At 38.1% G+C, this 26,594-nt stretch overlaps 1 protein-coding gene across 3 annotated transcripts in view; it reads left to right on the top strand.

Annotated features, from left to right (window-relative positions):
* The window catches only part of MID1 (midline 1), a 345,700-nt gene that overhangs the window by 121,740 nt on the left and 197,366 nt on the right, over positions 1 to 26,594 (top strand). The window contains exon 1 of one of the 3 annotated variants that reach the window (XM_070502347.1): positions 11,996 to 12,015. The exons of the other annotated variants lie outside the window; for them this stretch is intronic. The gene's annotated coding sequence lies outside the window, so the exon portion shown is untranslated. Of the gene's footprint in view, positions 1 to 11,995; positions 12,016 to 26,594 lie in introns of those variants that run through there. 3 annotated transcript variants of the gene reach the window in all.

Here is a 26,594-nt window from a genome sequence, read left to right as displayed (position 1 = left end):
TTCAGCTCAAAATAATTGTTATGCCAAAGTGGCATATTTGGGGACAGCATGTTCTGATCCCCTTCCATGAGTATATGATTGTAGAAGTGAAAACTGGGGACACTGAGGATGTTAATCCCCTCACTATAAAATGGCACCTCATTAGCCTTTCTGAATCACTTTTAGTAAAACATTCAGAATAGCACACCCATATAAATTCAGTCTACCTTACTATTCATTGTGTACTGTCTGCCCAGAATTGCGTACTTGTCAAGACACAAGCTGTGCATTTAAATGAGATCTGTTTTTGAAAAACTAAGATGGACCATTGTTTATATTTTATTTCGTTCAAGGGTGAACACAAATCGGTGTTATGAGACTGTCTTGTTTCTTGGTTTCTTTTGAATGGTAACAGAGGATAGGGGTAGGACTCACCTCATCAGAATGTCAACGTGTGACCAGAGCCTCCCCAGTAAATGGACCCTCCAGACCAAGGCTGGAATCTCAGCCTGCCTGACAGGGTCTTGGCTCAGTGGAAAATGTATTCTCTCCATCATTGTCCACCTTGTTAGAAAGGTTTTAGAAATACACATATCAAGGTATGCATTCATAGCACTTAGGGGTAAGAAATAAGTGGGAAAACCCACACCCGTACTTCGAAGTCTATGTCTCTATAAATACTGTATTTTAAGGGATTACATCAGTGGTTCTCAAGAGGAGGAAAGTGATTCTGCCCTTCAGGGGTCGTTTGGCAAAGCCTGGAGACAGTTTTGGTTCTTACAACTAGAATGTGGGGGATGCCACTGGCATCTGGTGAGTAGAGTCCAAGGATGTTGCTAGACATCCTGCAATGCCTGAGACAGCCCCCACAACAGAGAATGATCCAGCCCCAAATGTCAATAGTGCCTTGATGGAGAAAACTTGCTTTCCATCACCGTGTACCACATGTCAGTGTGCATCCACCCCTGCCTCCCAGCCACGGCTCCAAAAACAAACCACCACCACAGGCCACCCGGAGACACCATGCCAGATATTTAGAAAGAGACCCAAGCCTTCAATCAATTCATAAGAATCTTATGTGTTTTTAAACAAACACACTGACTCATCAGTAAAGATATTTGAGCTTTTCTTTTTTATTAGACTCAAAGTAGATTTTTCATGGGAAAAAAAGGCATCTGTGATGAGCGGACACAGGCAGTTCTGTATAAATTGTCACTCACTCTCCTTATTTTGAAAGCTCTTGCTAACTGACAGACAGTTCTCATCCCCAGATTCCCCTGCTACAAGCTTCTTTTGGTTTCTCTCAGTGTTTCTTTTGGTTTTGTTTAGACTCCTAATTTGAGTTTAGGGAACATCCCCAGAGCCATTCTGGGATCAGTCCTTTGAATGTTGATCCTTGGATAGATCATTAAAGAGCCATTAAGAGCTGGCAGTGGTGTCCCTTTGTAGAATAAAGTCAGCGTTTTCACCCGCTGAGAGTAGCCCTGGTAATCCATTGTTTCTATTTCTTGGAGGAAGTAGCAGATTTTTGCAACTGAAAAGCAAAGCCACCTGGTAGATTTCTGAAGTAAATAGAGTCTCCAATCTCCCAATTCTTTTATAAATAATATTGGGAATCTGGGGACGTCCCTGCACCCTATATTTCTTGAAATGGAGGGAGGGAGTAGCAAATGTATTAGAAAGTAAAGGTAGATGAGAATTGTTCTAGTAATAACTTCTCAAAAAACTAGTTTCAAAAAAACTACTTAGGTTGATTATGGACAAAGGTCAGCCTCCTGTTTGTATCCAGGCAACACAATTATTAGCCAGGATGTAGATGAGTGGGATTGTTGATAGAGACCACTTATAGTCAATGTTATTTTTGGATACATCATTGTCGTACAAACAAATCCTATTCTAGCTTTCCAGGCCCTCCCTGGTCTAGAGCAGCACTGTCCAATAGAAATATAGTGTGAGCCATATAGGTAATTAAAATTTTTCAGGTAGCAAAATTAAAAATAAAAGAAAAAATAGATCAAATTAACTGTAATAATATATTTTATTTAACCCAATATATCCAAGTTATTATCATTTCAACATGTAATCAATATTTTAAATATTATTATACATTCTTTTTTCATACTAAGCTTTTGAAGTCTGGTGTGTATTTTTACATCTACAGCACACCTCAGTCAGACTCACTACATTTCCGGTGATCAGTAGTCACATGGAGCTGGTGGCTATCATATTGGACAGCACAGCCTACCCCCTGCCTATTTCTTCAACTCCTTCTATTTTTTCACTCTCCCTTGTAAAATTTACATTCCAGCCTTAGTGAACTTCTTTAAACTCCATAGCCCCAAGTGTTGTTCTTTCTTATTTCTTGGTTTTTGTACGAATCTCTCCCTGGAACTCTCTCCATAATCCCTCCCACGCTACCTGGGCAATTCCTGCTTATTCTTCACAAAAGTTGATTTTTTCTGGAGAAAACTGTTGAGGGGGGAAATGTTTCCTCTGCTCTCTTAGTTTTAGTGATTGGAGGCCTGTGAATGTAAACTGACAAAGGACAAATTAGCAAGAGAACAGACAGAGTTTATTTACATGTGCAACACCTACACACGGTAGAGCTTGGTGATGAGTAGCTCAAAGAGGTGGTTAGAATTGGGGACTTATATACCTAACTTAGTAGGGGAAATGGAGTGGGGAGAAAAGATGTCTATGGGAAGAACAAATAGATTTCTTTAGGAAAGTCAAATGGGTTTTTAGGAAAACAAATGGTAGATTAAAAAAAGTTTACGGTAATGTTTGCTTATGCAGGTGCAAGTAGTCTTTCTGTCTTCTTCATGACCGTGAGACTCCTCTGGAGAGGGGATTTATAGTAGGTTGACTCTCGGTTTCTCTCCTAGGAGTAGAAGCCACCCTGAAAAGGGAATTTATGGCAGTTCTCATTTCTCAGAAGTTTCTGCTTTTGGTCAGATGAGGGAAGCTCTGAGAAGACTTCCTTCTGCGTCTGTTGAATCTCAAATGTCTTCAGCTTAAAATACTGTTAAGCCAACTCCATAGTTCCAAGTGGGTGCCCATAGGACCATGGAAGAGGTTAGGTTTTACTACTTCATGCTCTAATACTCCTTCTATCTCCCATTCCATAGTTCTCCTTCACTTTATTATCCTCTCAAGTTTAGTGTTTTTCTTCCCAAATGGACTGTAACCCCTAGGAAGGTAGGAGCAGCTCTGCGTATCCTGTGTGTTAATGTGAACTTATCATCTAGGATAGTGGACTGGCACATAATAGATACTTAATAAATATTGTGGAATGAATCAACCAAGTATAAATACTCTTGGAGGAGAGGAAAAACATTATTTTCTCCTACCCTTCTAAGTTTTCAGCTGCGGCCTCTATTACAAAAGACAGATTAACAAGAGAAAAGCATACATATGTATTTAATATAAGTTTTACATAACACAAGAGCCTTCATAAAGAAATGAAGACCCAAAGAAGTGGTTAAACCTGAGTGTTTTTATGCTAGGTTTGATGAAGAGCTACAAATACTACTTAACAATAAAAACCAATGGAGTAAGGATACGTGTTACAACATAGATGACACTCAAAAATGGTTTATTTAGTGAAAGCAGTCACACACAAAAAATCGCATATTGTATGATTCCATTTATATGAAGTATCCAGAAAAGATAAATCTATAGAAACAGGAAGGAGTTGTCTGGGGCTGGGGTAGGAAGGAGGATAAACTGTGAAAAAGCACAGGGGTCTTGTTGGGATGATGGAAATATTCTAAGACTGACTTCTGGTGATGGTTGCAGAACTTGGTAAATTTACTAGAAATCATTTAAAATAGATGACTTTTATGATATGTAAACTATACCTCAATAAAGTTGTTAAAGATTCAAAAATAATGACACTTTTTAAAAGACACAATTTAAAAAGGTATACATATCCAGTGTGAACTCAACTAGTTGAATGCTATCTCTATCTGCCGAGCATCCATCTATAAATATATGTATCAAACTCTTAATAATGGTTATCACTTCGTTTTTTAATTATAGGTGATTTTTTCTTAGATTCTTTTAGTATCTAAATTTTCTACATTTAGCATTTGTTACTTAATTAACTTACAAACTAAAAAAAAAAAAAACTTTTTAGGGTCCAGCCCTGAGGCCGAGTGGTTAAGTTTGTTCGCTCTGCTTCAGTGGCCCAGGGTTTTGTCAGTTCGAATCCCAGTCGCGGACATGGCACCGTTCATCAAGCCATGCTGAAACGACATCCCACATGCCACAACTAGAAGGACCCACAACTGAAAATACACAGCTAGGTACTGGGGGGCTTTGGGAGAAAAAGGAAAAATAGAATCTTTAAAAAAAAAAAACTATTTAGAAAGATGAAGGACAGTTTCTGTTCTACAGAGAATATCCTGGCCTTCCAGAAAGGCTGGACCTTGGTGTTCAACACTCCTACAGCATATATGTCTCATCATAGAGTACTTGCTTGTGAGAGATTAAATTTGCAATTGAATGATTGACTCTTTGGATGAATAAAGTCTATGTATGTGTGTGTGTGTGTGTGTGTGTGTGTGTGTGTGTGTGATTCAAGTGAATAATGATCTAATTCCAAAGAGGAGGACCAGAGACCCTAGCTTCCAAAAACAAGAAGAACTGTATTTATTCAGGATGTTAATGATTTTGTCATTAAGGGTTGACAGTGGAACTCTTTTTGTTTCTAGAGAATCAGGTCTGAGTTCATCCATGCATTCTTTTAGAGGCGTGACCTTTCAAGGGTTGAAGTAAGAGCTTTAGCATGAAGTATTAGAGATTTCAATTGGAGTCAAGTAAAAGGAAATGACTACAATTGAATACAAACATGACAAAGTTTATTAAAAGCTGATTACTGTTAAAGGAGTTTATGAGTTCAGTTAAAACTATATTCTCCTTTTAGTGTCACACAAATGACTCTCATTATATCAGGATTGTTTCCTTAATCCAGCTTCATCCAGCACCCCAGATTTGACACTTTATTGCTCTCTTACCACAAGGGGAAATTCCACGTTCAAATTTGTCCATGTATCAATTCCAACATCTTGGTTAAACAGCGCTTCCAAGGTATTTGTTATATGAGAAGTTTAACAATTTTGCTTCTAAAAATAAGTTGTATTTTCATGTATTTTTAAAAATATTAATGTCCTGGAAAAAGCTAGTGATAGTATAGCATAGTATATTACATGCACATCACAATTTTTCTTGTCTGATATCCTGGTCTCCATTGAACTATATCCTACTATTTCAGTGATTAAAATGTGAAGTTATTATTAAAGTTATTATTATTATTCCCACCTGTGACTAATTTGGAGACTAATTATTTTAATGAGATATCTTCTTATTTTTTTTTTTTTTTTTTTTAAAGATTTTATTTTTTCCTTTTTCTCCCCAAAGCCCCCCGGTACATAGTTGTGTATTCTTCGTTGTGGGTTCTTCTAGTTGTGGCATGTGGGACGCTGCCTCAGCGTGGTCTGATGAGCAGTGCCATGTCCGCGCCCAGGATTCGAACTAACGAAACACTGGGCCGCCTGCAGCGGAGCGCGCGAACTTAACCACTCGGCCACGGGGCCAGCCCCTAGATATCTTCTTATTTTTTTTAAAAAAATTGTATTTTATGTTGCTGGTGCTATTTTGCTTTTACAAATGAAAAAGAAAGTTCTTATTTTTACATCCCTTAAATACTTTACTTTGTATCAATTAAATGCTTACAAATAGCTAAACAATAAATTCTTCCAACAAACAGAAAAAGTAAAAAGTGCTAGGGAGCATTCTAATTAGCTTTCAATTATCTAAAAAAAAAAATTAGGTCAACCTTTCTGACAACCAGCTCAGATTATTGTCCTCCGAGGTTCCATTTGAAATACTTTTTAATTTTCTATGAACATTCATTATAAGAATATTATAAACTCACTATCTTTAAAAAGTTAAATTGCAATTCTATCAGTAAAATAACTAATATTCGCATTTTGATGTGGCTTCTCTTAGAATGTTTTTTAATACAGATACAAACATAAAACGTAATTCGTTTCTCGGCAAAGATTTATTCAACAAATGTTTATTGAGTGTCTATTATGGGCCAGTGTTATTTCTACTGGGTGGCACCATATTTGCTATTCTGTCGACTCACCATTTACTATCATTTGAATGTCCTTCCATGTCAATAAATTTTGATCTGCTATATCATTTTAATGGCTGCATAATTATGACATATTGTACTTTCCAAAATGGCGACAGCAAACCATTCCATTCACCCCTCTCACTTTCTGAACTTTGTCATGCCCCACCAAGAGGTAGAATCTACGTCCCCTGACCCTGAACCTTGGTGAAGTTTTATGACTGCCTCAATCCAACAGAAGTGATGCCATACAACTTCCAAGAGAGATCATAAAAGATGATATGGCTTCTGCCTAGCCCTCTCTTGGGCCACTCACCCTGGGAACCCAGCCATCATGTTGTGAGGAAGCCCACGCCACAGAGGAGAGGCTGTTGTAGGTGTTCTAGCCAACAGCCCCAGCTAAAGTCTCAGGTAACAGCCAGCATCAACTGCCAGCCATGTGACAAGCGAGTCTTCAGATGACTCTAGCCTTCAAGCCACTGCAGCAGAAGCCAAGTAGAGCAGGTTTGGCTGTCCCCGCTGAACACTTCTAAAAATGCAAGTGGCTTGTTTTAAGCCACTAAGTTGCCAGGTGGTTTGTTACACAGCAGTAGATAATTGGAATAACAATATTCCTTTGAAGGACCATACCACAACTTTTGTAGTATTTTATGGAAAACTTTATGTAGTAAAATATGGACTTTTGTCCATATTTTTGGACATTTCTGTTACTAGTGTTTTGATGTTGTTGTTGCTTTGCTAATATAAACATCAGTGTCTGTGTATCTCTGAACACAATCAGATGTGTAGCATTATTTCCTCTATACTATTTCCCAAAGGTAGAAGTACAGGTCAAATGATATGCATATTTTAAGGGATTTTGATGCAAGTTTGGAACAGTTCACTTTAATGTAGTGTAGAAGCTCACAGATATGTATGGTTTCGAAATAGTTAAAATACTTTGGCAAAATCAATCACTAGAAATTCAATAACTGAAAAGGAAAGATCATTGAGTATGAGAAAAAACTGATAGTTCTATCAAAAACAAGTTCTGGCTTTTAAGTTAAAGACAATACGCTCAGTATTTAAATTAGAGAAAAAGTGATCATGCAAACCTGAATGTTGAGAGTGAGAGTCTCTTATTCAGGTCTGATTATGTATTTGTCACATATGATCCCCAGATGGATCCCAAGTACAGTCATGCACCACATAACAATGTTTCAGTCAACAATAGATCACATATAGGACGGTGGTCCCATAAGATTAGTACCATGCAGCCTAGGTGTGCAGTAGGCTATACCATCTAGGTTTGTCCAAGTACACTCTATGATGTTCACATAGCGATAAAATTGCCTAATGATACATTTCTCAGAACATATCCCCGTCATTAAGAGATGCATGGCTGTATCTTAATTAAGTACACTTAGTCACTTAATATATCATACTTCATGGTAAGATAACCTTTATTAGATGCATTTTAACAGCTAGAACTTAAAGGTATCTTCAAGTCTAGAAATTTCTAGAGCTCTCTGAAGACCAAATAATTCTACTGCAGTCTGAAGACCTTGTCTTGAGTAGGGTTTTACTCTGAGTCAACAATGTCAGGGGGCCAGCCCGGTGGCACAGCGGTTAAGTTCACATGTTCCGCTTCGGCGGCCCGGGGTTCACCAGTTCAGATCTTGGTTGCGGACATGGCACCACTTGGCAAGCCATGCTGTGGTAGGCGTCCCACATATAAAGTGGAGGAAGATGGGCACAGATGTTAGCTCAGGGCCAGTCTTCCTCAGCAAAAAGAGGAGAATTAGCAGCAGATGTTAGCTCAGGGCTAATCTTCCTCAAAAAAACAAAACAAAACATAATGTCAGATGATCAGATGCAATGGTTTGACTGGTTGTGGAGAATAGACAAGAGCTGAGAGTTACTGTGTGACTGTAGCTGATATTAATAATTATTACCTAAAAATGTGAAGTGGAGAAGTTTAAAGGCAATGTTTTCATGTTAAGTGCTGCAAATTTTTAAAGTGTCATGGTCATTCTAATATCAATTGTCTTTACTAATTATGTGTGTGTGTGTGTGTGTATTACCTGTCACCTTCCAATATAATAATATTAATAATAATAATAATACCTAGATTGGTATAGTAGTTTAGAGTTTACACAGTGTTCCCATATTTATTTTCGTTGTTTTATTTAATCTTCAAAACAAAGCCAAGAGGTCATCACCTTGTAGATGACGAAAGCAAGTCCAGGGAAGTTAAGTAACTTGAACACAAGTATTCTGATCTCAACATCTTTTAAAGTAGAAACCAGGGGCATCTACCTCATCTGCTTAAGACTGTCTCTTGCATTATGCTAAAATTCATCACACAAAGTAGAGGTCGGCAACTTTTTTCTATAGGGGGCCAGATAGTAAACATTTTCCGCTTTGTGAGCCACATGGTCCACTACTGCAGCTACTCAGTTCTGCCACTGTAGTGTCAAGGCAGCCATGGACAATATGCAATGAATGGGCATGACTGTGTTCTAAGAAAACCTTTTTTTACAAAAACAGGCAGAGGGCCTTTTTGGTCCTTAGGCCATATTTTGCCAACCCCTGAAATAAAAGAATGAGCAAACAGAGGAATCTCATGTCCATTTCTGCCCTTCCCACCCCATTCACTCCTTCTCCCTATAAGAAACTAATCTTACTAGATCCTTATATATCCTTCCAGGGTTCCTTTTTTTGCAAATACAGACATATGCCTATACAGACTTTTAGTCTCAGCCCCATGCCTTCTTCTGCACTTTGATTTGATTACCTGGACATTCGTCCATATTGGTACATCGAGATGTGACATTCCCTCCTGCAGTTACATAGTACTTTACTATGTAGATATGCCACAGATTAATCAGTCTACTGCTGGGTACTTGTGTGGTTTCCTTCATTTTGCTTGAACATGTGACATTTTATGCTTGTACTGGTGATTCTGTGGAATAGATGCCTAGAAGTGGTATTACTGGATGGAAGGGTACATACATCTGTAAATTTATTACTTATTGCCAAATCCCCTCCATATTTGTGGTAGCATTTTTCTACTCCCTCCAGCAACCTATGAGAGCACCTGTTTCCCCAGAGCCTCACCAATGGTGTAGGGGGCCAAACCTTTGGATTTAGTCCACTCTGGTAGACAAGAAATATCTCAGTATAGTTTTAATTTGTATTTATTCTACTGTAAGTGAGAAAGAACATCTTTCCATACATTTAAGGGTGAATTGTATATCTCCTCTGTTTCATAATCTTTGCCCAATTTTTCTTTTGGGTGTTAGCTTTTTCTGTTTTCAAACTTTAGGCACTTGTTAAACATGAAGGAGATGAGCTCTCTGTTCCAGTTCATCATGTCTTATGCTTATGCTATTTTTTTGCCATGCATAAGTTTTTGACTTTTATATAGACACATCTACCGATCACTCATAGGTAGGTAGGTAGATAGATAGATAATAGAGTACAGATGTAGATGATATAGATGTAGCTGTATATGATATGGATATAGATATAGATAATAAAGATGTATAGATGTAGATATAGATATGGTCTGGATTTTTTATTCTCCTTGTGCTGAACATCTGAAATTTAACTGGGAGAAAAGGATAGGGGTGATGATGACACTCATAAAGATATTAGAGCTTTTATTTGTAAGTAATTTTGTTTTAGAAGTTCAAATGGATTTACTGAGCATTATTTTAAGGCTGGTGAGATTTAAGTGAAGGCCAGTGACGCATACTGGTACAGCGAACAGCTAAGCATCGGAAAGAGAGCCAGCCCCGATGGCCTAGTGGTTAAAGTTCAGCGCTCTCACCGCTTCAGCAGCCCAAGTTCACTTCCTGGTCACCAAACCATTCCACCTGTCTGTCACTTGCCATGCTGTGGTGGTGGCTCACATAGAAAAACTCGAAGGACTTAGAATTACGATATACAACCGTGCACTGGGCTTTGGGGAGGAGAAAAAAAGAGGAAGATGGGCAACAGCTGTTAGCTCAGGGCCAATCTTCCCTGCAAAAAAGTAAAAAAAGACATAGGATAGAGCAAAATGGTCAAGTTAATTCAAAAGCTATATACTACTTGATAATGAAGAAAAGGAAAATCTTTTATATGTCAAGAAAAATGTGATATTAGATGAGTTCCAGTTAAATCTGAAAGTCTGTATACAGACACTTTAAATATCTTTGCAGTTGCTTACCTATAATTTTAATGTAAAATCTCTTAAGTCACATATAACAGAAAGACATTAGTATCATTGTGCAAGTGTTTAATAGTGATATAAAAAATAAAATTTTCCTTTTGAAGGTTGACGTTTTGCTGTCAAGTGATAACTTTTAGAATATTGAATTCCGCGCTTTTGTTTCATCTGAATTTTCTACCCTGTACAGTCATATCTCATCCTACTTCCATTAACCCAGCAAAGGGGAATCAGAAAATTGAAGGACAGATAAGTTATAGCATTTTCTATGCACCCCGGGCTCATTTTTGCTGCTGAGATGGCATTGTCACCAAGCAGAGGCAATTTTCTTTAGAGAGGAGAGGCTGGATGGGGGCCTGGGGTAGGGGGTGCAGACAGAACCGTGATGTCACAGATTGCATTGTCTCTTGGGAAACTCATCCATCAAACCGTCACCTCTGATTCTATGCGGGGTCACTATGGAAAGAGGTGGCATGCCCCAGTTTGGGCATTCTGAAGTGTTAGTATGTAGTAGAGCTGGTGGTGTGAAGCCGATTCATTTGGTTTCAAAGGCCCGAATGGCACGCTGCCGAACAGAGACACAAGCACTGCAGCGTCTCCTTAGAAATAATGACTCCAAGGCAAACAGCCCTCATTGCAAATTATAGAACTGTGCCATCTGCTTGTCTCCTCTTTGATTTATTCAGTTCAGGGTTTTAAATGATGTAATAGGAAGGTAAGTCTTCTATTTAAAAACTTGAGGGGAAAGGGAGGAATTCCAGATTGATTATAGCATGTCTAAAATATGTATAAGATATTTGCCTTAAGTTAGAAGGGGATCTGGATTGATAAGGTGTGAATATTGTTGTGAAATGCAAGAGTGAATCCTGTCCTGGGAAGATAAGGTAAACTTTAGATTTCAAAAAAGGTCATGCCTTACTGTTTAGCAATTTACTTTTATTTAATATTTTAAAAATACAAATTTTTGTAAAAACCATAATTTTCAGGATCTTTGATAGAGCAGGTAGATCCACATTTTCGTATCTGATATTCTGCATTTTCTTGATGTTTTCAGTTTATTTTCAGTTTGGGGATAAATTAGAAACAAACAGTTGTATAAATTGTCAGGGCTTTTGAAGTGCTAGGTAAATTTGGGCAGCTTCTAGCTGATTTCTGCATAACTTGTTTGAAATCATTCTGTTCTGGGAGGGAGTGTAAAGGGGTGTAGAACTCGGATGAACTTTTAGGCTGAGCCTCCTCTTCCATCCCTGAGAGATATCGACTGGTGTTTGGAGGGTGTAGAAAGAGCAAACGCCCATCTCCATGCCCTACCAGGGACCCGTCCATTCTGGCCTTGGTACTTCGCGTCCTGTCGCTGAAGGGTGCAGCGGGCCGGTTTGATACCTCTGTGAGGATTCGCCTCACAGGAATTAATGCCAGCAAACACCTCCCTCCCCCACCTCCGCTCCCGCTCCCCAGGAGAGGCGCTTCTGCAGAAGTCATTTGGTGTGTGTGTGCCGGTTTTCCTTGTGAGGGGATTAGAGAATAGGAGAGTGCTTTGTGAGAAAAATCCTGGGAGAGGTTGCTGGGAGAAACCAAACAGAGGGAAGGAAGACTTCAGCTTTCTTGGTCCCCTCAGTGAAGTGACTCTAAGAAACCCAGTTGCCTGGCCTAGAGCAGCTGGGGGGTTGTTTTCTTTCGTCTGCCATAGGAGAAACTGGTAAGGCTCATTTTTTCTACTGCTCTGGGATGCTACTATAATTGCTTTATTAAAGTGCCGGTGTTGGAAGGAAGGGAAATTGGTTAGTGATTCTGGGGACATCCTGCATTGTCTCTGCCTAATGTATGAGAAAGGCGTAGTTTCCTGCACAAAGAGCCGGTAGCCATAGCATAATTTTACTTTTCCCAAACTTGATTAGCATCACTTTTGAGCAACTGACTTAAATAAAACATATGCACATGCAGAAACAATACTCCCTATAGGAATGCACCTATTTATAGGAAAATCATATTTTTTAATTATTTATATCTAAATGTGATTAGTTTAGGGGTACAGCTGCATGGGGTGGGAGAAAATCAAGCCTTTCTGGAAAATTCTAAATTGTTTGTTTCCTGTGACAATGCATATTTCACTTGCTTTGTAACTAGGGCTGTTGGACCAAAACCACTACTGATAAACCAAGTAGTCCCAAGAGTGAGTTCCAGGCAGCGTGAGATAAGGGGAGAGTGGTCCCGCTAACATGAGGAAAATGGAATTTGAGCTAGTCGTGAAGAACTTTATATTCTCTATTTGTTACTCAGCCAGTGTTCAAATCAGATAGAAGAAATGAGGAAGCTGCACCAGAATCAGAAAGAATAGGTACCTCGTCTCCTTCAGCATTTTCAAGGAATCAGCTTGCTCAGAGAGCCTCACTGGGCAAATGTTACTTCTTACTCTCGAATTGCATTCTGTTATTTTTAGAATTGATTTTGGTATTTATGTGGAGATATATATATATACATATTATACATATTATTTATATGTATACACACACACACACACACACACACACATACACATATAAATATATCCTTTTATTATATCCTGGGAAACTTGAGCCTGAATAGTTTAGAAATGTGTTAATTCACTTTGAGGCAAATTATCCCTCAAGCAAACTACTCAAGTCCTTCTGAGCTGGAGTATGTGTGGGGAAGATATAAGTGACAGATAGTTGTTGTTTCGGTGATGGACAAGTCCAGAAGCCTGTCCTCAGAGCTGAGAACCAAATTCCTGCAAACCCTGCCGGCCCCGCCCCCACCCTAAGGAGCGGGTGGTAATCTTTGTTGTAGTGGTGGTTTTTCCCTGAGAAAGTTTGGATGCTGCCTAATGTAGCTGTCTCTCTACATTTTTTTTCCTCCTCGTTAAAATAAAACTCAAATCCTTGCTCTATGCAAAGTTCTGATGGTAGATGTTTAGTTTTTAAACTTAACATATACCAAATAATACCCTTATTATTATTCCAGTTGAATCTGTGCCTCATGAAAACAAATGATCAAGTAAAATGATTCAACACCAACTGATTACCCAGGTCTGCAACTTTAACATCATTTGAAATTAGGCCCATAGAGTTTTTCTACTTAATTCTGCAGTCTTAAAACGACCTGATTATAAGAATATTCAAACACTGAAAATGTGTGGCATTTATTTCATTAATAACAGTTTTTTTTAAGTATATAACTAGTTAAAGTTTTTTTGCATGCATATTAATATGAATGCCTGAAAAAAATGCTCTCTTTACAATGAGTGAATTATTTTCCTGCCCTATCCTTTGCAAAAAGACGAAAGCCAATTCCCTTTCAGTTTCAGTTTTCATTATTCAACTGAAAATGCTAATTCAACCAAACAGTTCTATCTTTGCCTTTAGGAATTGTTTATGGAATGCTGGCAGTTAATTTGGGGGTCCTGAATGTGAGATAACAGTTAATCAATTTATCTGTGATCTCTGAGGATGCCTGGGAGGTTTTCAAGTTGTGATCAATGTTATTTACTATTCTCTGCTGCATGCTTATTCCAGTTTCAAAGACTATTTACCTTCTTAATATTTGAGCCCGAGAGCATCAAGTTTATTAGAATTGATTTTCTTTCCAGGTTGATCTCTTCAAATACTTTTGCTGGTTATTTTTCACTACCACCTTATGAGATTTTCATTCATCTGGCATATATTTATTGAGTGTCACTAGTGGGGCCCATGTCTGCTGTTAGAGATGAAAACTATATTTTGGTGGGGCTCCCTGCAGAGGTGGCCAAGGCTAGAAGGGAAAAGACCAACTTTTGTTATTCTAACAATTCTGCACATGTTCGCATGGTTTGATGGCGACTGTGAATGCTCATTCTTCTGAATTATTGATACATTAAAATATATTACTAGCTACTTAGAACCTGGGAATTGAGTTAATCAATAATCCTCTCACATTGCACAAGACCTGCTGTGTGTTATTCTCATTGCTGGGCGTTTAAATAATTCAAAAGTAAGATTTCTCATGAATTAATCTGGCCATTGCTCAAGTTGGGAAAAGATGGACCAAAACGTTTTAGCAAGCTTAATCTTTACAGCTTAAAAATTACTGTTCCTTCTCATTTTTCCTTTGATATATTGGTTTTTTCTTAGATGGTTTTTGTTAAATGTTTTTGTTTGTTAAATTATATATCACAGTAAGGTACATAATTAATAATATCGATAGGAACAGGACATCATGGGAAAGAAATGAGCATTTCTTGAATCCACCATGTAGAAGCCACTGCTCTGGCATCTTCACAAGCATGCTATCGCTTAATCTTCTCAACAATTCTGCAAAATAGATGTTATTATGTCCATTTTAAAGATGAGGACACTGAGGCCCAGAGAATTTAAGAATGAAATCATGCCATGCAACTACTACGGCAGAAAACTCAGATCTGTCCCGTGCTCCACAAAAGCACTTTTTAGCCACTTCTATATTGCTCTCTTAACCTGTGTCTTTCTTCCCAGATCCCATATCAATTGATAATGCCCTACAGCTTATCTTAATGCTTCCAGAGAGTCTCCCTTGACAGTTTTAGCCTGTTCTCTGACTTCCTTTAGGTGCTGTACATGTTATGTGTAAAAACTGCTTTCAAAATGTCAAGGTAGAAACAACATATTAGATTAAAATACAAAATGCAGCATATTAGATTTGCTTGGTTAGGGGAAATGAGAAGTAAATTTGGTTTGGTTTTGGCCACGCCTGCCCTGGTTTTCACTATATATCTAGTAGGGGGCCTCAGTCTGCGAGCAAGCTGGGATGCAATTGTGTCTGCTCCTCTATTTGTATAGAGATGTGATTTCTATCCCTGCTTGGCCTCACTTCCTGCCTCCAGCAGGAGAGCAGAGGAAAGGATGGGGTTGTAGAAACCTGGGAAATGCATGCCCTGCCCCCTTCTAAAGCTATGAGTTGAGAGAAAGGAAGCTATGGCACATTATTAATAAAAAAGACTTCTAAATATATTGATGCATTAGTCTGGCACATTCCTAGTATAGTCATTGATTGACCTCAACACATTTATTTAGTCAGCACTATCTATCCAATTGCCTGGTATATTAGTTTCCTATCACTGGTGTAACAAATTACCACTAATCTAGCATCTTAAAAACAACACAGATTTATTTTCTTACGGTCCTGGAGCTCTGAAGCCCAAAATGGGTCTAAAACTGATGTGTGAGCAGGGCTGGTTCCTTCTGGAGGCTCTAGGGGAGGATGCATTCCTTGCCTTTCCGGCTTCTAGAGACCGCCAGCATTCCTTGGCTCCTGACCTTATATCACTCCAACCTCTGCTTGCATCATCACGTCTCCTTCTCTGACTCTCACTCTCCAGTTTCCTTTATAAGGACCCTTGTGATTACGTTGGACCCACTGGGCTAATTCAAGGAAATCTGCCCAGCCCAACATCTTTAATCACATCTGCAAAGTCCCTTTTGCCATGAAACATAACATATTCACAGGTTTGGGGAATTAAAACATAAACATCTTTGAGGGGCCATTATTCTGACTACCACACCTTTTTTCATACTTCTTTATAGCTACATGATATTTATGTATTCCATGATCTTCTAGGTAATGGGGAGCCACAGAAGGATTTCAAGTGGAGAGGTGAAATAATCAAGTTTCCATGTTAGAAAGCTTATGGAAACGGAGGCCCAACTGAGATGACTGGAATGCAGGAAAGGGGAGTTGAGAACATGACTTGTAACAGAATCTGTAGAGGAGGGAGTGGGGAAGAGTTTGAGAGACGTTAAAAAGATTCCATTGGCCGGGTGTCTGAGAGGAAAGAGTTTGTGACTTGCTACCTTGGATGAATGATGGGAAGGTAAAGAGGATGGGTGGCTCTAAGAAGTTGTGTATACACTGCGCTAGGTGCTGGGGTTACAACAGTGGCCAGAAACACCTCTTTGCTCATGTAGCTCAAAACCCATCTTTGAAGATACCAATAAAAATAATAAAAATAATATCAATAACTCATATTTATTGAATGCTTTATCTTATCCCAAGCACATTACATTTAATCTTCATGCCAACGCTTTTCGGTAGGTATTAATATTATTATCATTCCATTTTTCAGATGAAGAAACTAAGACAAAGAGAAGTTATATGATTTACCCAAGTTTGTGCAATTCACAAGGGGAGGGAAAGGATTCGCAGAGATGTAGTCTGGCTCCAGGGTCCATGGTTTTAATTCTTACACTCTAGTGCCTCGCTTAACAACTAATTATAATTTTATGGGATATTTAGTAGGACAGCTATTAGTACATATCCATGAGAGGGCCACAGAGATGGCAAATATTGCTCTCAAGATGAACCGTGAATTTTTCTGAGGCAAATTCCCATAGACTCCTGGCCATCAGGGAGATGTGGTCCATGATAAAATAAAACATTTGTATGGAGCGCTGGAGTGGGCATAAGGGCAAAATTAAAGAAAAATCCTATTTCCCTGCTCTCTAAGAATTTATAGCCACATGGAGAAAAACGTATTGCTATCATCAAAAATAGATGATTAAAATGAAATGGTTCCAAGGCCCTCTGGATAAATCTGAAGTGAGGATATAGTCCTTTTCTAAAAGAGAGTGGGAAAGAGCAAAGCAGTGAGAAGATAGAGACGATCAGATGCACAGATGCTGCAAGCATTCATGAAATGACTCACTGTGCTCCGCATTTTCTATACATTCTCCAATTGAATCCTTATGACCATACTAAAAAGTTGCCTCTGCCTTATAGATGGAGAAATCAAGACAGAGAGAGGTTCAGTTAAGGAACTTGCCCGAGGCCACAACAGAGTGGAATTTGAACCCCAAGTTCTTGTTTCTCACTCTGCTATGTGTGTTTAAAGGATGTGGGTTCAAAATACCAGACAGAACCACATCTAAATAAAATTTTTAAATGCCTCAGGAATCCTAAAATAATGTTTACATTTTTTAAGGCGCTGGTATCTTAATATGGTTGTTCTTCATTAGCATTCTCATTGACTAGTCTGTTGGGTGGAGCTGCCCTGTATGTGAGTATCGCTCAGTGTAGGTGGTCTTTAAAAGAAAAATCATCCTTGCCAAGAAAGATGTATGTAAACTTCTTTTTAACATTTCCTTTTTATCTTCTTTATTCTATAATCTTTGTAGAGGTTATAATGTGAAATTATATAACATGTGCGTATTTGCTCTGTTATATATATATATATATATATATATAGTAATCATTAGGCAACAAATACTAAGAGATATTACTGATAGGGATGTGGTGTTTTTTTTTCTTTGTAGCTGGATCACCAGGAATATATGAGACCTTGCCCCTTAAGTCTGCTCCTTAATTCGTGAAACAGAAAAATTTAGATTTGTTTAATGCTTTCTACTGGACATTTATTTACAATTATTTAAACAATATACAATATTTAATACAAATACAAATATTTAATACAAATATTTAAACAATATAAACAACCAATTATTTGCTATCCACTGTGTGTTGGGCACACATTTGATTTTATTTGTTCCTTGCAATTCTTGTTAGGAAGGCTCCTCTTTACAGTGGAGGAAGGAGAGTCTCGGAGAATGGCGCAGCCAAACTTGAACTCCTGGCTTCTGCCCCTTAGCCTGAAGGACTTGCTTGTATGCCCCTCAACTTACTTAGCTAAGATGGGTGCTCAGAGCGGCTGGAGAAAAGTCCATATGTTTCTCCCTTTGGAACAGCACACTCGGAGAGTTCAGTTATATCTCCATGACCAAAGTTAGGCACATTTGGGGATCAATATTCCTATTTGTCAAGATAATCTGAAGTTTGTCTTAATGAAAGAGGATTTCAAAGCCCATTTGCTGAAAAGATAACTCTGAATTGTAAGTTTGCTTCAAAGTGAGAATTCCAAAAAATATGAGATTTATCCAATAGCTTGTTAGCCAATCACTGAGAGATTTACATTCACTATGACATCTGTTCAGGCTTACACTCTTCTGACATACGTGTTGGCAAAAAAACTTTCTGTGACCTTCCAAATGTCCTCACCCCACGTTGACTTCTCCCAAAATTCGTGACAAGAAGGCGACAGAGCTAGAATTATCATCCCAGAGTATCTGACCCTGGGTTCAATGCTTAGAGTAGGTCACAATTCGTTTTAATAGTAAATAATACATAATTGCTGACAGGTGCCTTGGGGCATTGGGAAACAGCATTTAAAATAATGTTTTTAGTGATATATTGCCTACAGGAAAGATGTCAGCATACAAGCTTAGTAGCAATACTTGAAGGTGAGAACTCAGTATCATGTCAATAGGGAAAGTTTGTTCATATTTTTCCAGCCAGTGTCAGGGAATCAAACATCTCCTAGTGTGTCTTATATTTTTAAGACTAATGAAAAAAGGAGCTAAAATGAACAGTTGAAAATGAAACAAATACAATTATCAATATGCCCGGAAGATCTGCAAAGAAAAATAGCCTGAACCCTCAATTAAAAATTATTGTATTCATCCAATTTCCATTACAAAGTTCGGATATCCTCAGGTCACATACTGTATATGTAATACTGTATTTTCTTCCCTGTAGTTCTGCACCACAAGGATAAGTTAACACTTTATTGTCACTAATTCAAATTAAGGTGATCAAGAAATTTAATTTCCATATACATGTGTAACTTCAAATATATAGAGGCTTGGATCTACTGCAAACACAAGCTCGCTTACTGAATTTTGTTTGATGATACCTAACCTCTTGCTACATAACAGCAAGAGCAAACATTCTAAAACTTCTTATAAGTAAAAGGAAATCATCCATCTCTGTTAATTATGTGAACTTTCCCTCATTAGGAATGCACTGTATGGACCCAAGAAAAGTGTGAGAAATTGGCACATAATTGGGACGTAATAGGCATTTAAGCCTTATATTTTCGTAACAAAACTGTCCTAAATTAAAATAAAAATGATATGCAAATGAGGTTTAGTTAAATGTGGGCAGAAGGGCTGTAAAGATATCAGTAAGTATTAGAACAACATGAATAATTTATTTTATGGTGTAAAACCTAATAAAGATTTAATGATCACCCATATGCCTTTAAAGTTGTTTGAGAAATAGCAATATGGTGGGCAAGTATAGACAGCTATTATAACTTTGTCTAAAACTCTGTTTATAACTCTTCATATGTTAGTTACTTTTTGGAAAGGGTGGGTCACAGAATGATGCAATAAATGGTTGCAAAGAATTTTCTGTCCCAAGATGCTCATGCAGTGAATTCTAGAGCTCAAGCTGTTTTTCTCTAAAACAATGGAATACACTTTCTTGCTTCAGAATTGGACTAACCATCTTCTGATTCATAAATTTAATGATTTCAATATCATAGAATAATTTCGGCAAAGAAGAACTATTTTAGGGGCTTAATTTCCTGTATATATTGTTAGCCTGTTGCTTTTAATTCCATTCGAATGCATGCTATGGAGTAGTTGAGTTAAATCCATAGCATCTTGGTTATTCTTCATGGATGAGTTCCAGTTCTTTTGGTGATAGAACTAAAAGCTCACAGGATGCTGTGTATCAGCAATGAAACAATTAGTCTTTGAGAAGCTTTGGGGAAATTACGCAAGCAGCAAATTAATCATTGTGATTCTGGGCCCCCTTCACAAATGCTAGATCTCTGAAAGAACTCGCCTACCCATCCCAGTTCATGGTGCCCTTGTTAAAGGTGTAAAATTTCATAAACCTTTGGTAAAACATTATGAATTCTCTTTCTGCGCAATACAACTGGTATTTTTTCCAGACGTGTCTTTCCATAATTAAACATCCTAAAATACAAATCCCATTATTATTTGTTATGTCTAGTCAGTAATTAGACCTCAGCTGGTAGGGCAATTTCAGAACAGAGTTTACCAATTTACATACTAATCCAGCAGAGTCTGGTGGGACATGATTAGCATAGATTCAGTCAACATCTTAATTAGCCCTAATCCCAGCATGCTCTCCGAGGAGCCTTACCCCACCCCCACGCCTGTGGGTCTTGTTTAGCTGACTTTTTTTCTCAACAGATTCCCACTCTTCAAAAGATATTTTCCAGTACTCTTTTTCACGGATGAAATGGTTATATCTCAAAGTAGTATTCCAGGCAAGGCATTTTGTGTAAAGTCCTAGATGTGTGAGAAATTTGGCCAGGCAAGTGATGACTACAGGAATCTGACGTAAAGTGTAAGTATCAGAAAGTGTTCTAGAATGTTAGAATATACCCCCTCCCCCATCCCACCCCCAACTCTAGGTAGCAAGGTCTGTAAGCCATCCCAAACATATGAGAATCTTGCCTGTTTTCTAAGACACTAGAGAAGGATATTCCTTATTCCCATCCACAATCAGGAGCGCATTTCATTATTTACCATCTCTCATGTGAAGAAATTCCTTATACTTAACTGAGATCCCCCATGTTGCGTATTCAAACCTCTTGCCTCTCTGTCCATCCATAGTGCACATGGAGAACAGGTGGCCACCTCACCTACGAAAAACGCCTCATGTTGCTGAGGAATAATTAAATTATCTCCTTAACTTTCTCTTCTTCAGGTTGAATTTTTCCAGCTCCCTGACTCTTTCCTCTCAGGTCCCTTTTCTTCAAAGCTTTCATCTTTGTGGCTTTCCTCTGAACTCGTTCCAAGTTCTCCACACCCCTCTTTAATTGTGGAGCTCAGAACTAGGCAGAGTACCTTTGAAATAGTTTGAATGGCTAGATTTCCTTAGGATAGGTATCTAAGACTTTAGTGTACCTCCATATTCAACTTACTTCTATAATCACTGCTTGCTATTAGTTAGCTGGCCAGCTTTGCTTATTCTCTTCCCATGTTTTTAAAAAGATTTTATTTTTCCTTTTGCTCCCCAAAGCCCCCCAGTACACAGTTGTATATTTTAAGTTGTGGGTCCTTCTGGTTGTGCTATGTGGGACGCTGCCTCAGCATGGCTTGATGAGCAGTGCCATGTCCGCACCCAGGATCTGAACTGGCGAAACTCTGGGCCACTGAAGCAGAGCACATGAACTTACCCAGTCGGCCACGGGGCTGACCCCTCCTCCCATTTTAAAAATAATTTGATTTTCTATTCTATAACCTAGAGGGGATTGCTTCTATTTGTTTTGTAATATTTTATTGCAGTTTATCAAAGGTCTTTTGAGTTTCTACTTCAATTTGCAAAGCTATAAACCACTGGTAACACCTGCTGAGGTTTAAAGTCATTTGCACACTCAATTTGGGCATTGTCAATGTATTACTGCACAAAAGAAGGTCATGAAGACCTCAGTGGGAACTGAGATGATCCCTGGAGAGTAACATGTTCAGCTTAAGGATTCATCTCTCTTGTTTTTTTGCTCTCTGCCACTCTTCCCCTCTTTTGACCTTTGTCTCATGACATCCTCTTTCTCTATTTCAGTCTGTTTTTCCTTTGTACTCATTCCTTCTTTCTCGTCATCTCTTCCATTTTCACTCAACACCTTCCAGCTATCCCTGCTTGAGATTGTTCCCCAGCCACAAAATTTATCTGGTTATCATGGTGGAAGGTGACACAGGGGGAGGCAATGGAATGAGAGAAACATCCCACACAAATTTCCCTTCTTGCTTTGTACTGGCTTAGCTGACATCGGGCCACATAGGTCACAGATAAGAAGGAGTCAAAAGCACTGACTGATGGATAGTGTAAGAATCAAGGTGATGAAGCAAAAATGGCCACTTCAGCCCCAGCTGCCCAACAGTGCCAGCCCAGAAAATGTTTGCATCCCTCTTCTAGCACATACCTTTCTGGCCACACAAAAAGAGCTAGTCAGAGTGTTGCTAGGTTTGTGCATAAAAGAGCCAATCTAATTCACTTCCAGACTCTTACTTGATTTGTCAGGGGCCAAGCATGTATTTTAAATTCCAGAAGGTGTCCCAGCTTGCCTTAAAAGCCAGGGTCTGTATTGATCTCTGTCTAGAAACTTAAGAATCCTTGAGATTATGAAAGGTTTATGCATAGATTTTTGGAAATTTTTTTTAATAGTTGTGTGTCTGTGGGCAAGAAGCAGGTGTGAGGGCTTTTGCAAGGATGTCTTTATAACCAAAAATATCTCCTGCGGTTGAAAACGACAAAAAAACTGTTCAAATATCTCCTACTTCTTCCGGGGTTACTGAAGGGAGAGCAAACACCTACATTGGGAGTTTCTGTTTGGCTGGTTGGTTGATTTGGTTTGTTTTTTATTTTTGCATGGTCAATTGAATTTTGTGTGTGTGTGTGTATTTGTTGCAACCTAAAATTTTAAATTTCCTCACCAAAAGGTGGTTCCCACTCTGGATGTAGAATTGATAAACACATCGTTAATTTCCTTGTTTCCCATTCTAATTCCTGATCACTTTTCTGAAATCATTGACAAACACATCGTTAATTTCCTTTTTCCCATTCTAATTCCTGATCACTTTTCTGAAATCGTGGTGAGGCAAATACACTCTCCCATCTTTCAACTGGCCGGCCGAGAAGAGTGTGAGAGAAGGGACTTTGGAGTTTACTAATTACAGTAAATGACAGGAGCCATCAGAGTAATTTTGTCAGCTCAGGTTAAGAAAAGGAATTATTGGTGAGATGCAAAATGGTGTGGCCACTTTGGAAACAGTCTGACAATTCCTCAAAAAAAGTTACTGTAGGACCTAGCAATTCCACTTCTAGGTATATACCCATGAGAAATGAAAACATATATCCAAACAAAAACTTGTACATGAATGCTCATAACAGCATCATTCATGATAGCCAAAAAGTGGAAACAACCCAAATGTCCATCAACTGATGAATGGATAAATAAAATGTGGTATATTCATACAATGAAATGTTATTGAGCAATGAAAAGGAATGAAGTACTGATACATGCTACGTTGTGCTAAGTAAAAGAAACCAGCCACACAGGATCACATATAATATGATTCCATTTGTATGAAATGTCCAGATTAAGTAAATCTGTAGATCAGAACGTAGATTAGTGGTTGTCAAGGGCTTGGGGTGGAAGGTGGGAGGAGTAGGGAGTAACTGCTAATGGATACAAAAGTTCTCTTATGGGAGATGAGCCCTTCCAAAATTGGATTGTGGTGTTAGTTGTGCAAAAATGTGAATATACAAATAAAATGTTGACTTCTACACATTAAATGAGTGAGTTATATGGTATGTGAATTTTATGTCAATGAAGCTGTTAAAGAGGAAAAGAAAAGGAGCCCACTCTTCCTGGGTCATTCACAAAATGCTTTTATTTGTTACAGTTTAAAAAGAGAAAACTAACTCCTGTTATTAATTTAATTAACAATTTTCTCCAAGTGGCACCATTGGAGATATCAAATAAGACAATTTAAGCATAGTTGTGGCTTTAGAGAATGTGGCTCAGAATGAAGTATCTTGAATAAGGAGATGAAACCTGGATTTTAGTCCCCACCCTCACCGTTAGCATGCCTTACAAGAGTAAACCAAAGGCTGGACCTCTTTGGAAGTTAGCTGCCCATTTTCTCAGTGAGAATAATGCTGGCAACCTCTAGTAAGCTCACAGAATTATGTTAGGATAAAATTAGACGTGTGCTATCATGGAGCTTTATAGAATGCCATGGAAATGCAAAGACAGTACAGAACCAGCAGTGTGTATCATAAATATCAAATATATATGTTTAATATGTTAATATTTAGGCAGAGTTAGGTGATTCCTATGGTACTCTTAATCCTATGTATGATTTTGTATGACATTGTATGATTACCTTCCCCCCAACACACCCCCACACACACAATCACACCCAAATGAAATATGAACAGACATTTACATTAGATGTAATCTCAGTTTGTGATATGTTTTATATTCTTTTTTTAATCTCTGACCTTCACTCATGATGGGGAAGAATGCAAAATCATTATTTTAACTGCCAAGTTTTTAAAAAGAAAGCAAGAAAGATAAAGAGAGAGATCCAGTGATGCAACCAGGTTTATGGGACTTGTAAATACTGTTTTAAGAACTACTGGAAGAGTACCTGAAACAGTAAAAGTCAATAGATCTCTCATTTATAATGGTTAACAGAATTCTTTTCCGAATGAATTGGAAATGTGAGGTAAATAGAATTATCATTTAGAAAATTAACTCATTGTCCAAGACTCCTTTGACTCCAGATGCCAACACAAGTGCAGGAATAATGTCATATGGCTCTGTCATGGTAATTATCGAAGTTCTACAAAGACAGCACCTTCCTCTACAAGGACAAGTCAGGACAATACATTTTCATTTTGCATCAAAAATGGATTTTTGCTATAACTTTTTTGTGTTTTGAAATAGTTTAAGGCACACGAGGTTGAAGCTAGTACGGAGAGTTCCTGTGTACCCTTCATGCAGCCTCCCCCAATGATAACATCCTTCATAAACACATATAGTGTCAAAACCTGGAAATTGGCATTGACAGAATACTTTCAAAAGTAGATTTTCATAATGGTGAAATTTCCCTTAGAAATTGGGCTACAAATTATCGAAGCTTTTCAAGTCACAATTGAAACTGTTTTCATTGGCTCAAGCTTTTATTATTAAAGGATGTCATTTGATTCTTCCTGTAAACATGTGTTGCCCTAAGTGTTATGTTTTTCTAATTGCAAGTATTGAAATGCAGATAATAGTGCATTTTAGCTTACATTTGTATCCAAAAATACTAATAAGCTCCATTTCAAAATATATTACTATTTTTTTAACTCTGTGTTGCTTTCCAACAACACTTAGATCATTAAATTAGATCTTCATTGTTCCCTCAGAGGTGGCAGGCATTATTAAAATGTATTCTGCATATTTTGTTTCTGTAATTATGTCTAATCAGTGTGAATTGATGCTGTAGTAAAATACTTAATTAAAAACACATATTTGAGATATAAGTGGGAACAAAAGAGAAACTCTCCTACTTTGCTTCTAAGTGACAGAAACTGAGAGAAAGTTGAAATATTAGACAAGACCAACAGCCTGGAAACAAAAATGTGTTAATAGGTAGAGAATGCAAAATTTCTATGGAAATTTCCTGGCCTTAAAACAAAAGCAAGGGCTTCCTCATTGTGTATTCTTTTTCCCCTGCAGAATCGATTCTGAAAGATGTGGAGATCTCATAAATGTCTCCAAAGACCAGTTTGCAGCACCCAGGGAGTGAGGCTTTCTGAAAGAAATGCCTTCCCATGCTGCGTAAATGGCATGTGTCAAGGGGGAAAGACCCCAGCGCTGTCCTGATTGAGCAGGGGCTGCTGTGGGCCCTTTCCTTTGTGTCCTGATCATTTACATGACTTAAACACAACAATGTGCTCCATAGTCAATAAAACAAGACGCTTTGCCATAGCAACAGTTTCAGAATGTGGCACAGCTCCGGTGCTGTCCCTGAGACATAGAAAAGTACCATAAAGAAACACTCCTTATGAATATGTTTAGAGAATTCTTTATTCCACTAGCATTTGTTTCAGATTCCACTGGGTTTAGGTTCTATTTACGCAACCCATCTTTCCTTTGCTCTATGAGAACAAGCTTTGTGTAGAAGTTGTAGACACACACGGAGGGGTCAGAGGGTGGGAATACATACTTGGCTGTTATAGAAATGTAATTCTCAAGTATGTTTGCAGAAAACTATTAATGCTATCCAGGAAACCGTATAAAACTCAGGAATGTAATATACATCCCTAAGTCATTGTTGGTTTCTTTGAAGGCATGTAATAAATGGCCCTTTTAGTGTTTGCACTTTTCACTTCTTTCTATCACATATCAACATGTGCATATCATACAACACACTTTAGAAAATCATAAGGAAATGAACGCCACACTCAACACTCTTGTCCAAAAGGCACAGCATATATGTTATTGAAGCTGTAATTAACCTCCAATATTTTCCTCTTCTTTCAAGGTCATTTTCTGGCATGATAAAATTTTCTTGTTAAGGAAGTCTCCCCTGTTTTGTTTTTTTTCCCAAGCAATAGTACTTTCTACAAGTTTAAATTTAATGCAGTTGTTCTGGTGAAAATTTCACTGAAGAAGGGAGATCAGAGAGGAAAACCAGATAAGGAACTTTAATGATCACTGATAACAATTGGATGTATTTTTGCTATGCAACTCAGTAGGTTTTACCTTTAGGAAGTAATTAGAGAACTTTATCATTTGTTGGCTCGGTGACTAGGAAATTCTTTACCTCGAGACATTTGTGCTTCTTCTAAAAGGTATGCTTTCTATGGCATATGTGCCTTGTCTCTTTTCCTTACCTCTGTTCCCCTTCGTTGATTTCTGGGAAGTAGCCATCCTTTAACTCT

Source organism: Equus asinus, chromosome X (assembly GCF_041296235.1).
Source record: "Equus asinus isolate D_3611 breed Donkey chromosome X, EquAss-T2T_v2, whole genome shotgun sequence".
NCBI lineage: Eukaryota > Metazoa > Chordata > Mammalia > Perissodactyla > Equidae > Equus > Equus asinus.
Note: the sequence above shows the minus strand (reverse complement) of the source record. Positions and strands in the feature narration are given on the sequence as shown.